At 38.8% G+C, this 18,846-nt stretch overlaps 1 protein-coding gene across 2 annotated transcripts in view; it reads left to right on the top strand.

Moving 5' to 3' along the window:
* Positions 1-18,846, top strand: part of PRKG1 (protein kinase cGMP-dependent 1) — a 1,262,482-nt gene that overhangs the window by 95,634 nt on the left and 1,148,002 nt on the right. The gene's annotated exons all lie outside the window — the stretch shown is intronic.

An 18,846-nucleotide genomic window follows, 5' to 3' on the forward strand; every position in this document is an offset into this window, starting at 1 on the left:
TAAAATAGAATAAAGTATAAAATATAGTAGCATTATTAAAATTAAAAAGTAATTATTGAAAAAAAAAACGGACAGATAGAACCCTGGGACATATGGTGGAAGCAAAGCTATACAGAGAAAATCTCACACAGAAGCATAAACATACACATTCACAAAAAGAGAGCAGGGGGAAAAATCGAAAATCTTGCTCTCAAAGTCCACCTCCCCAATTTGGGATAATTCATTGTAAAAAGAGGAAAAGGGGAAAAAGTCTTAAATCTTGTCCTCAAAGTCCACCTCCTGAATTTGGGATGATTCGCTGTCCATTCATGCACTCCACAGACGCAGGGCACATCAAGTGGACCGTGGAGCTTTAATCCGCTGCCTCCGAGGCTTTTGGGGGGTCTGAGCTCTTCTGTCAGCATTAAGTAGGTGTTCTGTAGGAGTTGTTCCACGTGTAGATGAATTTCTGATGGATTCAAAGATGTGAGCTTGAGTTCCAGGTGGTCTTCTTAATGTCACGTGATGCCTCCGGGGACAGACCTGTGCTGAAATCTGTGGGGGACGCCTTTCCTGCTGGTCTTGGAGAGTCTCCTAAAGAGGCGGAGGGCAGCTTCGGCTCATGCTGGGGCAGAAATATTTAGGCGCTCTTTCTACCGCAACAAGCCGGCCCCAGCTGGCGCCACTGTGGGGGCTCCTCTCTCTCGCTCGTTTCTAGCATCTTAATTTAACTGAGTATTATTAGAAAGTTTATCAAATACCCTCTGATTCTTTTTTTCTGGTAACATAGTCTGTGGATTGGTTTTCAGTTGTTTATGCATCTGTTCAATCTTTACCAATAAATTTAATATTTATTAAATAACTACTCTAGGGGCTTCCCTGGTGGCGCAGTGGTTGAGAGTCCGCCTGCCGATGCAGGGGACACGGGTTCGTGCCCCGGTCTGGGAAGATCCCACATGCCACGGAGCGGCTGGGCCCGTGAGCCATGGCTGCTGAGCCTGCGCGTCCGGAGCCTGTGCTCCTCAACGGGAGATGCCACAACAGTGAGAGGCCCGCATACCGCAAAAATACCCCCAAAAACCCCCCAAAAAACGTACTCTAGTGTAGGGCTCTACTAGATGCATCTCTTTTTCACCCCCAAGTTATTTAATGCCAGAAAATCTGTGGTATTAGACTATCTTCTAAAAAATACCTTGCCTTTTCAGGGGTTCTTCCAACATGGACTGAGTCCAGCATACCTGGGCTGGAGATAGGTTACCAGTGCTCAGAGTCTGACTTTGTAGTGCTGTGTACTTTTCCTTTTTCTTGTCCATCCGAGTTTGAATTTCTATAGGTTGGTCATTGTTTGGTTAACATCTCCTTCTCCTAGAAGATGGTAAATTCTCTGAAAACAAAGCCAGTGTCTCTTTTGCTCCATGTTGTATCCTTGCAGCCCAGACAGGCGTGGCATGTGAGCCATGGCTGTAGGTGCTTAATAACTCTTTGCCAGAGGAAGGACAAAATGAAGCCTCTCCATGTTCCTGGCCCTCAGATAGTTCATATTTTAAATTTAAAGTTTTGGAAATGGGAAACTTATGTTACTGGGCTCAGTAGAGCTTGGAGGTACGTTTGGCTTGGCTGGAAGAGTTTCACAGACTTTGAACTTGAATGCCTTGTCATGCCTTTCCGGGAGCCCCTGTGCTCCTCAGGTCCATCACAGCCCCTGGTACTCCATCCTGTCTTTAGCTCACCATGCCTCTTGTATGTATTATCTGACTGGCCTCTGAAGGCATTTCAGGTTTTCACCTGAAAAACTGAGATTGCATAGTCTTGAAGAGTCCCTTCTAGTTGGAATAATCTGTGATTCTAAATGATCCTTCCCAGGAAGCATATTTGTCCTCCATGTCAAATAAGTGTCTTAAGCTCTGTGACATAAAACCTCATAAATTGGTTAAACTTGAAAAGTAACTGGGTTGATTGAGAAATACTTGCCTGGAATTAATGGAAATAGCTTACAGATACTCTATCAAAATTTTAAATCCTTTTGTGGACACAGCCAGAACTCTCACTAACAAAATCTGGTCAGGTTTACAGTAATAGCTTGCTGATTTTAATGATCCAAATAGTCACATAGATTTTAATATTGTGAGATGGTACAGACCATCAATCAAACTCATGATAAAATATAAATTCATCAGGTGTTTACTTCAAAGTTAATCAAAATAAAACAGGGAACATTTAAAGGCTCATTTTGTTTGCCATCTTGTCTCTTAGCTCTTCAGGATGGAACCTGGGAACTCCCAATCCTAGAAAACCCCCCCGCCTTTTTTTTTTAACCCTATCTGACCATATGCTTCTGTGAATGTCTGAGGTTAAATTCCTGAAAGGCCTAAGTGCCAATGCAGCTGTGTAGCTGATAAAAGTGAGGCTTAATAACAACATATATTAATTGGCTGGAAAATGAATGTATGTGTGATCTCATTTATGCCTTACAATATCTAAATGAATAAAGGAGGACAGATCATTTCTATTTTACAGAAGAGATGATGAAGGATCAAAGAGGTAAGGTAGGGCTTCCCTGGTGGTGCAGTTGTTGAGAGTCCGCCTGCCGATGCAGGGGATGCGGGTTCGTGCCCCGGTCCGGGAAGATCCCACATGCTGCGGAGTGGCTGGGCCCGTGAGCCATGGCCGCTGAGCCTGCGCGTCCGGAGCCTGTGCTCCGCAACGGGAGAGGCCACAGCAGTGAGAGGCCCGCGTACCGCAAAAAAAAAAAAGAAAAAGTGGTGAGGTAACACAACCCAAATCCAACAGCTCATAAGTCATAACTGTAAATACAACAGGCCATCAGACTCAGTTCGTTCTTCTTTCCACACTCTGTGCAGCACCAGTGCATCATGAGATGGCCTTGAGACTCTACTGAGTCCTGTTGTTCAGCAGTGCATTTATGGAAAATCCAAGCAGGTAGGCTCAGAACACAGCATATACAATGGATAAGGGCATGGGCTCTGATTCAGTTGCTACTTTACCACTCACGAGGTGTACGAGGTTGAATCTGTCTGAGCTTCCTTTTTCTCATTATGAATGAGGATTATAACACATGCCGTGATTAGAGATCATGTTTGTGGGTCCCTCAGTACAGGATACAAAAAATAGTATGGGGTTCTACAAATAGCAGAAAACATAAGTTGTTGGAATTATCATTACATTTTCCTTGTTATTGAATTAACCCAATTCCATTATTAAAGTGTTATAAGCATCTTTTAACCAAACTGAAAAGTACGAGGTGGAAAGACAGGACCTTTCAGTCTTGACAAGGTCCTAGAGGACAGCACAATGCAACCAACCCAGCCTGGTTTTGCTGGGTTTGACTCAGGAAGATTGACAGCAAGAATCCTTTGTTGACTCCTGTGGCTGGGCTAATCGTGGACAAGAAAGGGCAAACATAAGCAAGCTTGAAGGTCCAAAATGATGCCATTTAGTTCATTCAATAAGCAGATAGAGGCCTACAGAGAAGTGAAGAATGGATTGACCAAGTCTGAACTGAGTGCCATGTATTGTAGTTAATTTATGTTAGGAAATCATAATGATAATAGTTGTATAGTATCTGAAGGAAAAGCTGTCTGTGCTCTAAAGATGCGAAGACTACTTGGTGGTCATTGTTTGGAGGTGCATTTGTGTGACATTGTAGTAATATTACTCTTAACATTCATTTTAACACATAGGCCATTGTACGTGTAGACCGGGGCACTGCTGCCCTGGAGTACTATGCATTTTTAAAGACCCACTGCTTTAATGTTGTGATTCCAATCCATCAGAAATATTTACAGCAAAGTGCCTTTTCTCTTTCCTGAAATGTCTGCTTAGAACTTATGCACTGATAATGGATTTCTATTTGAAAGCCATTCATTCCCAACCTAAATATTTGCTGTCCAAGCTGAGAAGCTATCAGATGCAGAACATAAACGTACCCTATAAGTGCTTTCTGTTAATGACTTTTATACTGCATTTCAAGGTGTCTTTTCAAAAACATTATGATTGTGGGTGAAAGCAATGATAACAGCCCTGTTAGTATATGGAGGAATACATTAATTGTCTCGGACAAATTCATGACAGTTGTGGTGATGAGCTGATAATGGAAAGCTTTAGAATTAGAAAAAAAATACTAGTTTATTCCGAAATGTGTCATGTAACAAAAAGATTATTTTTAACAGCTTTGTTGTGATATAATTTACATACCATAAAATTCACCCACTGTACAGGTATATAGTACAATGATTTTTAGTAAATTTATGGAGTTGTGCAGCTATAACCACAGTCTAGTTTTAGAATATTTCTGTTATGGCCCAAATTACCTGGGGCCCACTTATGGTCAATCCCTGATCCACCTCTAGCCGCAGGCACTCACTGATCTGCTTTCTGTATTTATAAATTTACCTTTTTTATACATTTCATACAAACAGGCACCTTATTCTGCAAATGATATCAATTCACTTGAAGGACTATGTGACATCAATTTATGGCTTGTTCAATGAAGTTTAGAATGTTAATTTAAGATTGTACTTGGACCCAGGATATTTGTTGTTCACATTAAACATTAAGTCTCATTAGTCTCAGAAAAAGTTCAACAGGACTGTTGTTTGGTTGTTTTGGAGTAATGCAGAAGCTGAGGAATTGAGTTTTGTGCCCAGATTCAGTATGTTAGTGTCATAATGACCTGAGTAACCATAACAGCAGCAATAATAGTAGCAGGTTGTCGTTTATGCAGTGGATTCAGGCATTGTACTGGGGGTATGAATATCTTCCCTAATCTTCATAGTAGTTCTGAAAGGTAGAGACAGCAAAAGTGAAACAAACTCAGAGAAGTTAACGAATTTTCCCAAGACCACACAATGCTGCCTGAGTCCAAAGTCTGTGCATTTGGCTAAAATACTAAGAGTTGTTTATCTGGAGGAGCTGTGTAAGACTGTATGTTTTATACCTTTCTACAACTTCCCAACTCTCTCCGTTTCTTTTTTAGCACTAATATATATCCTTGAAGTTAGCCTCCCACTTGCCATTTTGGCTTCCCATGCATACTCTGCCAAGTAATAAAAGAAGAGAGCTGGATGAGATAAAGGCAAGCACCAATGCCCGAGACGAATATAGAACTGGTTAGGGAGCTATTTGTGAAATGAAAGAGACAAAGAGGAGGTATTTGAATTACGAAATCAAAAAATGGACAGGAGTACATGAGAGAAATATAAGACAAAAGAACTTCATAAGACTTGAGAGGAAAGGAGAAATTTCAGTCACCTTTAGGTGATTCTGATGTGCCCTAAAGTTTGAGAATGCCTGGGATAATAGGATGGGAATTTAAAACTTAATGTGGGAGACTGTACCATAAACTGTACCATAAACATTACTGAAGGCATTTCGTCCCAGTGCATAGAACGGGCTGTCTCTGCTTGCATTCTGCTGCGAATTGGGATGTTCCCTTTTATTCAATTCCCATCTGCCTTTTACTTACAGGAAACTTTCTTCTGCCCATATCACTCTGAAATGATTTCTCTTTGAGAATACGTATAGGTTTGAATTCTTTTAGCTCTAATGTTCTTTTGGTACTTAATATTAAATCTTTTTAAAATTGTTATTACATACACACACACACACACACACACAAACACACACAGGTACCACCTCCTCAGAGACGCCTCCTCTGAACAGACTATGGTCACTTTCACTCCAAATATTCTCTATTACATTACTTTATTTTGGTTTCTTCATAGCACTTCATTATCTAAAATTATCTATTTATTTGTATTCTGCTTTTTTGTTTGTCCAGAGGGCTTCACGTAAGCTCACCTCTGTTGATCCAGGCCCCAGGTCCCAGGATAGTGTCTGGTACATGGTAGTAGTTTAGTGAATGAGTAAATATATGTCTGTCCTCATCTAGGTTGTAAGCTACGAGGGGACAGGGCTTGCGTTAAATTATAAATACAAATGGAAGGAGACTAGTGTAGTATCTGGGGCATAGAAGGCACTCACAGAGCATTAATATTTTTTCTATGCCTTTCCCCTCCCCCTGTTCTTATTGCTCTCCGCTTCTAAAAGTTGTTTGCATTGAGTGTGTGCTTGGGGAGAGCTGAATGTAATAACTGAGACAGAGTATTAAAGCTTAATATTAGCAATTAGAAAATAAATTGGGGGCTTCCCTGGTGGCGCAGTGGTTGGGGGTCTGACTGCCGATGCGGGGGACACAGTTTTGTGCCCCGGTCCGGGAGGATCCCACGTGCCGCGGAACTGCTGGGCCTGTGAGCCGTGGCCGCTGGGCCTGTGTGTCCGGAGCCTGTGCTCCACAACGGGAGAGGCCACAACAGTGAGAGGCCCGCATACAGCAAAAAAAAAAAAAAAAAAAAAAAGAAAAGAAAAGAAATTGGAATCTATCAGTATTCTCCATGTTTTGATTAGTATGAATTATTTATTGAATGGCTAATAGAATTTCTAAAAATTTAAATATGAAACTTCCTATTTTCTTCAGCACTAAGGTATATCGTTAAAGTTGCCTTCATACTTTATTGCTAAACAATTAAAATCTGTAACATAATATAGGTTTATATTTCTTACCTGAAATCTTTGGGTTCCAAAGTACTTTGGAATTCAGGGTTTTTTCCATATTTTTGAAAGATTGCACAAAAGTTACACATAGAATGGATTCTGTAACATCCATTAGGGCTCTGGAGCAGCACGCCTAAAATGAACATATCTGCATTTCTTCAGCAAACTATATGAATATTTACCTAAATAGGGAAAATAAAAGCTAGAGAACTTCTTGTGGTCAGTTCAGGTTGGCCTTTGTGGCAAAGTGAGCTTCCTGTAAACTTGTAAGACTTTGGTCTTTAGTCTTTGATTTTGAATTTATACATAAGAGTTTATGAACCTGTATCATCTATAAGGGGAACCAACATTTACATTTTAGAGTTTTTCATTTTTGAAAGCTATATTAGTCCACAATTAACATTTGAGGCACTTGAAACTCAGAGAGGTTAAGCACCCCGATCCAAATCACAGAGATGTATATACAAATGAAATGAGAATTTGAACCCAGGTCTGGTTTTAAAAAGTCCATAAAGATTGCTTAGTGCACCCCATTCATTATACAATGATAACAAGAGGTCCAGAGAGTTTGTGATCTGGGGTAACATCACCGGTTAAGGGCAGAGTCCCGATCCGGGTTTCTTAGTAACTAATTCTGTGCTTTCTTCATTTCCCATGGTGACTTCTAGTTTCTAGATGTTTTTAAGTTATTGTTCTTGGAAATCACAGTTGTTGAAGATGTAAATTCAGTTTACTAATAGTTTCTGTTTGCTGTAGCAGCTCCCAGAATTTTGTTGTTGTTGTTCTTGCGGTACGCGGGCCTCTCACTGTTGTGGCCTCTCCCGTTGCGGAGCACAGGCTCCGGACGCGCAGGCTCAGCGGCCATGGCTCACGGGCCCAGCCGCTCTGCGGCATGTGGGATCTTCCCGGACCGGGGCACAAAACTGTGTCCCCCGCATCGGCAGTCAGACCCCCAACCACTGCGCCACCAGGGAAGCCCTCCCAGAATGTTTTGGTCAAGCAGTTTGGCTTTCTGTATTTTTGTAATCAAATACCTAAGTGCTGGTAATACCTACTCTGTCTCAGGTTCAAGTGGGGGGCTTTATTTACTCGGGCACAGCCAGTGTATTATAATTCCCCATTTCAACTTAGTTGCCTTCAAGAGTAAAATACGCAATTGCATTTAAAATTAATAGCTCCAGTCCTATTTCTCCCTTATTCACTGAGGGAAACCGTCTAGTTAACTGCAGTTTCAGTTATTTTCAGTGCAACTTGGAGGGAATTATTTGATAGGTGCCAACTAGGTTGTGTGGCTTTGCTGTCTTTAGACAAACTCATGTATTGGAGCAGAGCGATACTCCAGGAACTGCATTCTGAGTCAAAACCAATTACCTTGCTGTCTGCCTCAGTACTTTACGGATTTACACATTTTCTCTACAAGATTTGTAGGTATCAGATTTTTGTAAATCAAGGGCTTGAAGCATACTAGAGAAACTTGCATTTAAATTAGACACTGGATTCTTCTTTTTTATTGAATGCGACTGATTCAGGGAAAAAGAAATTGAGGGCTTTTGGCAGACTCGAAGGATCTGGAAAACTTTAGGTATATTGTTTTTTCAGAGATAGAAATGCAGAGTTTTTAATTGTGAGGCTTTTATGGTTTGTTTGTGCCTAGATTTATATGTTATGTACTTCTATAAAGGATATGGGCATGATATCATTATATGAGACTTAGAAATAGGTAATGTGTCATTTTATTTAATAAATTTAGTAGCTTATTTTTTAAAAGGGAAATAAAATCGAGGCGCAATTGCTTGAGGGAGATAGAGTTGAATGGAATGGAAAGAAAGAAAAAATGAAAGGAGAGGCGGGGATTTCACACTGATCGGGGCTGTGTAATGATGCTTGGTCCCTTAGCCCTGGTTCTTCTAATCACTGAAGCTAAAGAAATGAACCCTTACATTGCATTTGTCTGTGGATTGAAGACTAGGCCTGTGCTTAGACACTATGAATAGGAATTTCTAGATCTGTAGTCCGGTAGTCCGGTCCACATTCCTGCTGGTCCCACTTTGACAGAATATGGAGAGTCAATAGCATGGTGATTTAGTGCTTGGACTCTGGAGTCAGAGAGAACTGAGTTCAAATCTGGATTTTGCCACTGGTTGTATTTTTTACTTACTTCTCTGTGCCTTGGATTTCTCATCTATAAAATGGGAGGCAGCAGAGTGTACTGGTCAAGAGCATGGTGTCTGGAAGTAAACCTCCCAGTTGGAATCTCAGATCGACCAATTATGTGCTGTGTTACTTTATGCAAGTTGCATAACATCTCTGTGCCTTCACTGTCAAACAGGGATAGTAATAGTGTCCATCTCCTATCTGTGGTAGCATAATTACACAAGGTTATGTTTGTAAAGCAGGGAGAACAGTGTCTGGCACGTAGAAAGCACGCAGCAGATGGTCGGTCTCTTCATCAGTCCACTAACCCACTGGCTCTCAACTGGGAGTGACTTTGCCCCGCCCACCCCCATGGGACATTTGGCAGTGTCTGGGGGCATTTTATTTGTCATAACTGGGAGCAAAGTAGACACTGGGGATGCTGCTAACCATCCTACAATGTACAGGACAGTCTCTATGATGAAGAATGATCTGTTCCCAATGTCAACAGTGTAGTAACCTCACTGACAGCCCAGTTCCCTTAGGACTAGGATTCTGCTCCAACTCCTCTACCTGAGTCTGGACCCTCTACCCCGGGTTCCATAACTGTCCCTGTGGTACCCATAGTGGGTTATCCTCTGATGTAACTTTTCAGTCTGGCTGGATCTTCAGCTGTTGCTAATGGCTGGGTGGTCTTTTCTCCCGTGTCTCTTCTGGCTGACCCCCATCCTGCCATGAGTACACATGATGCTGACTGGCCGTCTCAATTCTGACTTTCCTGAGGCCAGGCTCCATGTTGGAGAAAACCATGCAGGCTGCAACCTGGGCTATTTTTTTTTTTCTTTTCATCTTAGGACTGCTAGTGTCAGAGTTTGTGTCTGTGTGGCACAGACAGAATCTCTACACCAATTCCTCCTCCTCACCACCTTTTGTCTCCCTTCTGTAGTGTTTTCCTCTTTGTCCAAAGTTCTCTTTCTTGCTTTCAGCACTGCAGTGCTCACCCTCCCTCAGAGCAGTTCATGGCCCAGGAACTTTTGATCCAGACCACCCTCCTGGTGGACATAGAACTTGGGTTGAGTTCAGCACTGATCTTTCCGGAAGGTCCGCAGGCAGGAAGGGACAGAGGCCACTCTCTTCCTCCTGGGGCCTTTTTCTCTCTTACCTTTCGAGGCTTGAATTCTCTCTTGGATCTTGGTATGAGTCCTGAGAAATGAATAGTGATCTGGCTCTTCTGGATCCCCTCCACCCCTGATGAACTGGGGAAAGGCCAGCTTTCTTTTCTTGGAAAGTATCATGAGGGGAGCTTGGGTATGGGGGTCCTCTGACCAGAGGTCAGGTTCCCACTATGCCCCTTATTGGCTATGTGAATGTGGGCAAATTCATTTTAATTTCTTTGAGATTAATTTCTTGTTTTGCAAAATATCAAAACGAGCATCTATCTTAGAGATTGTTAGGAGAGACAGTATGTATAGTGGTTAGGACTGAGGCTGCTGAGGCCTGGCTATGTTTGAAATCTACTACTTTCTAGTTGTATGTTCTTGGGTAAGTTCCTTAAATTCTCTGTGTCTTACTTATCACATCTATAAAATGTGCGTAACAATAGGACCGACCTCATAGTGTGGTTGGATGAATTCAGTGAGGACTTGTATCTAAATGCCTTAGAATAGCCCCTCTATTGACATAGTTGTAGGTAGTTATATTAAATTGGTTTTGCCTTAAACACTAGCATTCAAGATAAGTACATATATATTATATATACATATAATATGTACATTCCACTTTAATAACTAGCATTGTAACAATGTTAGTGTTTTTTCCCTCTAGTTTTCAATGTATAATGCTTTAGTTTTATAAACATTAAGGACATATTTGTGGACATGTTTGGGAATCAGCTACAGTTTATACTCCTCATCCTCCGGGAAAAATGTGTCCCTAGCTCCAAATACTTAACCTAAGGAGAATGACTTGATAAGATAATAAAGAGAGAGGACCTATATTAAGGAGTTTCTGACCTGACATTCTGTGGAATAAAATTCGTGAGGAATCCACTTATATTACAAACATTTATTTTTGTGCCAGGCACTCTGCTAGATCCCACTAATAAAGAGACCATCATTAGGATATATTCTTCTGTCTGGAAACTTGTAAGATGTTCTCTTTTTCCCCAGTGTCTTAAAGTTTTATGATGATACACCTTGTTGTGAGTATAATTCCCTTCATTGTGTTGAGCTCACTGTGAGCCTTTTCAATAGGAAAACTTAAGTCTTCAGGTCTGGAATTTAAAACAATTACTTAATATGTTTGGTTGGATAAGAAAATAAGGAGGCATTAGGAAGGTGAAAATAGAAAATGTCATAACTAGACTTAAAATGGATGCTGTATGTGCTTGAAATTCATAAGGGAATATTATGGAAAACTTTTTGAATGTCTAATGTTTCAAATATGGCAGTGATTTAAGAAACCATGCTCGGTCACTCAAATGTAAGTTCCAGAAGATATCTATTTCCTGTTTTGTTTGCTGCTGAATCCCCTGCATTTTCCAGTCCAAATCCTACAATTTGCTTCAAAATGAGGTGAATGAAGTACAAATACTTTGTTGGTTGATACAATATCAAGATTCCTGCAACTGTTATCATTTTGACTGTCAGTAAGTGTAGCCCTTACTTAATTTGTATGTTCCTATCAAAGAAAATGCATTCCTTAAAATACCACACTTCACTACATCCTAGTAGGAAAGAAATGTTTCTAACCTTGGGGATTAGGAAAACACAGTAACTGATGGAGGAAGTGGCCAATAAATTTGTTACTCAGATTGTGGTGAGAAAGGAGTGTAAAAGAAAATGGAGGCAATCACTAAGAATTCTACAGTACTTAAAATTGTTGCAAGTAAGAAAAATTACATCCCCTGGAAGTTAGCCCAATGCTGAGGCATTCCTTAAACAAGCTCCTGAGACTGTGGACAAAGCATGATTCTGAGTCTGTCTACTCTTCTTTCTGTGACTTCAGTCACAAACTGGTTTTGATCCAACATGAAGGTGAAGAGTTTTTCACCAGGGAGTAACTCCTGGCTCAATTCTATAGCCTGATCTATCTCCCTAGGCACCAAGGAAAGGTGGAAAACTACCATCCTGTTATGGACTAAATGTTTGTGTCCTCCCAAAATTCACCTGTTGAAGCCCTCTCCTCCCCACCTCCAACCATGTGAGTGTGTTTGGACACAGGGTCCATAAAAACGTAATTAAGTTTAAATCAGGTTATGAGGATGGGGCCCTTATATGAGAGAATTAGTATCCTTGCAAGAAGATACCAGAGAGCTCTCTTCCTCTCTGTCTCTGCCATGTGAGGACACAGATAGAAGGTGGTCATCTACAGGATCTCGCTGCAGAAACCAAATGGATAGCACCTTGATCTTCTACTTTCAGGCCTCCAGAACTATGAGAAATAAATTTCTGTTGTTTAAATCATCCAGTCTATGATATTTTGTTATGGCACCTCCAGCAGACCCATACAATCCCCAAAGACAGACTACAGATTACTTGTCCCTTGATTCAAGAAGTTTGTAATCTGCTTTCAGGAGTTGAAATCCTATCATTTTAGTATATTACACGATTTCCAGTTAAAGATGAAAGATTCAACAGATATGTAATCTAGAAAATTGAACAAATGACAAAGAATTGGAAAGTAGAAAAAAGAAAATGAAGATTCTTTCAGGAGGTGCAATAGAAAGAGAGAAGGTTCATGGGAGGGAATCATTAAAGAAAAATTCAAGAAAATTTCCCAGAATTGAAGGACATGAGTTTCCAGATTGTAAAATCCCATGAAGAGCCTAATACAGTGATGAATTAGACCCACTAATGAAGGCATTTAATCATTAAATTGTAGAATACTGACAGACCTCTGGCTTCAGAGGAGTGAGGTGGGAGGAGAAGGTGGATAGATTTCTATCCAAAGGATCAGGAATCAGAGAGCAGCTTTATATTATTTTGAGTTGAAAGAAATTGAGTAATGCCTTTGAAATTCTAAGGAAAAATGATTCCTCAACATAGAATTCTGTACACAGTAAAATCATCACTGCTTGTGATGAAAGACCAAAGACATTTCAGATATTTGAGGTCTCAAAAATTTTACCCCTTTATACCCTTTCTCTGGAAGATACCGGAAGATGTGCTCAACCAAAAGAGAGGAAGAGGGTCAAAGTGAGACTCACAAGGCAGGGGAGTCAACACAAGAGTGGGGTGACAAGAATTCCCAGGTTAATTTGGCAGGGACACCTTATGATGAAAGTTGCACATCAAGCTTAAAGAGCTGCTGATCTAGACTGAAGCAAGGCGTTGTCTTTGGGAGTGATTTCACCTGGATGAACTTGATAGCATGCCTGATATGTATGAATGTATTGAGAGGGATTTGCATACCCAGGGGAGAGTCTAAAAAAAACTAATTAAGAAATTAACACAAAAAACGACAGCTGTTAACAATCAAAAAACAAAATGCTCTTCAGGAAAGAAGTACACATGATGTACTTCAAAAAATCAGCTATGGAGAACATTTATATAGTCATGACAATGTAAGCATTCAGTAATGATCTGACAAAATGTATTTTATAACATTGGGTGGAAGAGGTAGATGAGAAGTGTGTGTGTGTGTGTGTGTGTGTGTGTGTGTGTCTAGTGGGGGTATGGTGGCAGGACAGGAAAGAGGGCTGAATTATTTTCTTCTATAGTAGGAAGTGACTTGATAATTCCTTTAATGAAAACAAAAAAGAAGCAATATGAGTATATTCATTAGATATATGGAAGAAAAAAAAAGAATCATCTAAAGAAAACTTTAAAATGGTTGATTCTAGGGATCAGAAATAATTCCGGTCTAGAATGGGAAACTGCTATTGTAACAAGCCTTGTAGAAGAATTTGACTCTTTAAATCATCTTCATGTATAGCTTTGCTAAAAATAAAATCCAAATAAAATATATCATGGTACTGAAAGACATGACTGGGGAAATAATAAATGACAAGAGATAATTGCATAAGTTTGACAAGACCCTGAGAGGAAGCAGGAAGCCTTTGGAACATCTTTTTGATGCATCTGAATAAAACTGCACTCTTTTCTTTCTTTTTGGAAAAATGTGGTGTGTTTTATTTAATGAAAATTTATTCAATGGTAATTTATGGATAAATTGAAAAACATTTTGGAGTGAATAAATATATAGCAGAAGGATATGTACAATGGAATAGTGTTTATGTAAAATCTCCAAACACAAAATGATGCTACTTACTGGTTATGGATATTTATATATGAAGTGCAATTATAAAAGTCTACATCAGGAAGGAAAAGAGGGAAAATTACCAGTGTTAGGATTGAGATTGGCATTCTATGTTCTACATATATTAAAAGGATAATAATAAGGAAAATTTTTGAACAGCTTTATTTATGCAAACAAATCTTACAACTTACATGAAATGGATAAATTTTTTGACAAACACGTACTACCAAAACTCAAGAAGAAACAGATAACCCGAACAGTAGTATATCTATTAAATAAATTAAATTTGCAGTAAAAAGTCTCCCCGTAAAGAAAACTATAGGCCCAGATGACTTTACTGCTGCACTCTACCAAACATTCAAGGAAGAACTAATGCTGATTCTATACAGATTCGTCCAGAAATCTAAAAAGGAGGAGTTGCTTCCCAAGTTTTTCCCTTAAGATCAGGAGCAAGATGAAGTAGCCTCCTCTCTGCATTTCTATTCAAATGTTGTACTGGAGGTTTTTGCCAGTGCAATAATGTAAGAAAAATAAAAGACCTCCATATTGGAAAGAATGAAGTATAAATGGCTTTATTTGCAGACAATATTATCACCTATGTAGAAAATGTGATGAGATCTACAGAAAAGCTGCTATAACTAAGAAGTGAATTAAGCAAGGTGCAGAGTACAACATCAGTATGAAAATATATTTCTATATATAATCAGATGTTGAAATAAAAATACCTTTTACAATACCATAAAAGTATGAATGCTTAGAGGTAAGTCTGACACAAGATGTGAAAAACCTATAAACTGGAAACTATAAACAATTGCTGAGATAAATTTAAGAAAAATAAATGGAGAATATACTGTATGATTCATAATATTAAATTGTCAATTATACTCAAATTGATCTATAGTTTCAAGGCAATACCAAATCAAAATCCAAGCAGGTCTTTTTGTAGAAATTGACAAACTGTTTCTACAATTTATATGGACTTCAAAATGGCAAAAACAACTTTTAAAAAGAACAAACTTGGAAGACTAATACTATTTCCAGATTTATTATAGTCAAAGCAGGGTGGTATTGGCATAAATGTAGACAAATAGATTAATGGAACAAAATAGAGTCCAGAAACGAACACACACATTTATATGCACAACTGATTTTTGACACAAGTGCAGAGACAATTCAGTGGAAAAGGGATACTCTTTTCAACCAATGGCCCTGGAACAATTGAATATCCATCTGCAAAAATTTGACCCATACCTCATATAATATATAAAAATTCAAAATGGACTATTGACCTAAATGCAAAACCTAAAGCTTTAAAACTTTTAGAAGAACACAGAAGGTAAAATTTTTGTGCTTTTGGGTTAGAGCAGGCACAGGTTTCTTAAGTATGACACCAAAAGTACAATCCATAAAAGAGCAAATTGATAAGTTAGACTTCATTAAATTAAAATCTTCTGCTTTTAATAGAGAATAAAAATGGAAAAATAGACTGAGAGAATATATTTGCAATAATATATCTGATTAAGTACTTATAGCAGAAAATGAAAAGAACCTCAAAATTCAAAAACAATCCAATAAAAAATGGGCAAAAGTTGAAACAGACTCTCTACCAAAGAGAACATATGGATGGCAAGTAAGCATATGAACAAATTCTCAACATCATTAGTCATTAGGAAAATACAAATTAAAACCACCATGTGATATCACTATGTATCTATTAGAATGGTTACTATTAAATGGCTGGCCATAACAAGTGCAAAGGAACCCGAATTCTCATACACTGTTGATGGGAATGTAAAATGGTACAAATACTTGGAAATCATTTTGACAGTTTTTTTTAAATGTTAAACATACATCTACCATATCATCCATCTATTCTACTCCAGGGTAATTACCGAAGAAGAATAAAACAGATGTCCGTACAAAGACTTGGACATGAATGTTCATAGATGCTTGATTTAAAATAGCTAGAAACTGGAAACAGTCTAAATGTCCATCCATAGGAGGATGGAAAAGCAAACTGTGATATATCCATATAATGCAATACTGCTTAGCAATAGAAAGCCATAAACTGTTGACACCCACTATGACATGAATAAATCTCAAAATATGCGGGCAAAGGAAGTCAGACACAAAAGAGTATACATTGTATTATTCCATTGATATAAAATTATAGAAAATGAAAACTACGATGGCAATCAGTGTTTGCCTAGGGTGAGGGGAGGGATGTTGGAAGAGGAAACCTTTGTGGGCAGTAGATACATTCAGTATCTTGATTATGGTGATGATTTCATGGGTGTACACATATGTCAAAACTTATAATATTGTACATATTGTATGTTATGTCTTTCAAATAGGTATAGTTTATTATATATCAATTGTACCTAAATAAAGCTGCTAAATAAGTAGAAATAAATCATTCTGGAGGCTGATGGAGAATGAACTATGGGAAAGGAGGTGAGACTGGAAGCCAAGAGCCCAAGTGTCCACATAAGAGATGAGAACAACTTCAACTTGGGTGGGGGCAGGGAAAATGGGAGGATGTGGACTTGCCATGGTAATTAGAAGAGGAATTGATTTGTCTCCATAGTGGCCTCTCCAACCATATTTGGAAGAGTATACGGAAAGGGGAGTCTTGACATCCCTGTGTTGGATTTACAAGTACACTTCAACTCTAAGGAAAGGAGCAGAGAGATAAAGCCATATGGTACTTTGGGGAATCATGAATATTTCAGTTCTTTTGAAGTACAGTGTTGATGAGGGCGAGGACTAGGGGATTTTGGAAATACAGAGCTGAGCCCAGTTATGGAGAGCCTTGCATATCACTAAAGAATCTATGACTTTCTACACCAGGTGAGCAGTGAAGAACTCTTCAGTAGTTTTGGAGAGGGCAGTTACTCTGTAGATTTTTGGAGAAGATTTTTAAGCTCTATCTGTTTTGTAGGATGATCTGAAGTTTGGGGGATGTTTTAGGTAGTGAGACTAGGCAGGGAAAACTAATGAAGTCTTGGAACTGTTGAGATAGAGATAGAGATACAGATAAAGATACAGATACAGATAGAAAGATGATTGATGCAGAAAGGGACTGTTGGTAGGGTTGTCGACTGGTACTGATTGAGTTGGAGGATGGGACGAGGGAGAGCCTTCATGCTTGGGCAAATGGTAGGGTGTAGGTTGCTCATAATATTAGCTGAAATCCAGTAATTTTGTGCATTTCTAAGATCCTTGACTGCTCCATAAGTTCTTTCATATGTATTTTTTAAAGAGATATTTACAAAGATCTCTGATATAGGCAGAGCATGAGGAAACTGAAGTTCAAAGAATGTATGCTTTTTACACAAAAGCAGAACATTGCAGAGCCTATAGCAAAGTTCTCTTTTTTTCCTTCGGATCTCAAACTCTTTCTTGTAAATCTACACTACATGCAAGAATGAGAGGTAAGGGTGTTATTTTCTCTTGCCATGCTGCAGTGTGCCACCTACAGGGCCAAGCTGAATTGTTGTGGTTTTCTTTATTTTGTGCTGAAAGCATTGTTTTACAGATGGAGGATGGAGAGTAAGGCAGGAAGTAGATTAAGTACAGTTGTATATGTGTTTTTTGTGTAATACCAGCAAAGATCCTTTCCTGTAGGAAAGGACTTGCTCCCATCATATTTACCTTTCCTGGGTTAAGGGGCTCTGGGTTAAGTGGGGGTTCCAGATCATTACTGTATCATAGTGGTAATAAGCATTAGATTTCTTACATTTGATATTTTTAAAACATTTTCTGGTTTCCTAGGAAACCAATGCTTGAGTACTGTGTAACCAAACTTTATCATAGATACTGGTTACACAATATCTCAGCAGAAAAAGAGCTTTGGGTTTTAAAACAAGAATAAAAATGTGGGTTATTGGAATAGTATATGCTGCTTTTTTCTTTAGCCAACAAAGAAGAAAAAACCGCAACCTCGAAATAGATCTTCTGCCTTAAAGAAATGTTGCACGTGTGTGTATAAAATGTGTGTGTGTGTGTGTGTGTGTATATATATAAGATCTTGTCAGATTTTATAATCTTGGTGAGCTTCTGAAGGGGTATTTCCTTTTTTACTTTTCATTAGATTCAAAGCACATTTGCCAGAGATGTTGCTAGTTAAAATGTATAAAACTGTTGTGTCATTTGAGGCTTGAACCAGATCTAGATGTATTATGGAAACAGATTTGATGATTAAAGTGCTGGACCCATGTGTTTTGTTCAGTTATTTTATTTTTATTGTATATTAGGAAAATGGGAATGAGGTGGAATTAGGGAGTTAAATGCAATATTTCAAATGTGCAATCTCTTGTAGTTCATAAACATATTTATGCCCACAGTAATATGACTTTAGTGTCAACCAAGTTAAATACTTTTCATTTTCCTAATTCATATCAGTACTACACTAGGTTAACATGGTACATGGATTGATTTTTTAAAATACTGTCAGTATATTATGGTGCCATTCATTACATACCAGGTTGTATTCAACAGAAATTGGAATAAAAAATTGCAAAAGCTCCATGGGGTTAAACTTGGCAGCACGAGAGCTTAATTTTGATTCAACAGCTACCAAAATGCCTCATTGATTGGCAACATGGAACAATGATTTTAGACCTCTGTGCCAACTTCTCGTTTTGCTCAAAAACTACCAGACAACCGTAGGCTCTGTTTTTTATAAGTTAAACTGTGATGTTCAGGACAGTGTGGTAGGAAGAGCATTTGGCTTTGCAATAAAACAGTCATGGTCACTGATTCAGTCACTAGTGAGTGGGGCCCAGAGAGATTAAGTGACTAATAAGTCAAAGATGTATAGCTAGTCAGTGGCATAGCTAGGGAAAGGAGATAGTTTTCCTGACCCTTCAAGCTAGTGCAGTTCCTACTATATTTTTTCAC

The sequence above is a fragment of the Mesoplodon densirostris genome, chromosome 1, assembly GCF_025265405.1.
Source record: "Mesoplodon densirostris isolate mMesDen1 chromosome 1, mMesDen1 primary haplotype, whole genome shotgun sequence".
In the NCBI taxonomy this organism is placed as follows: Eukaryota; Metazoa; Chordata; class Mammalia; order Artiodactyla; family Ziphiidae; genus Mesoplodon; species Mesoplodon densirostris.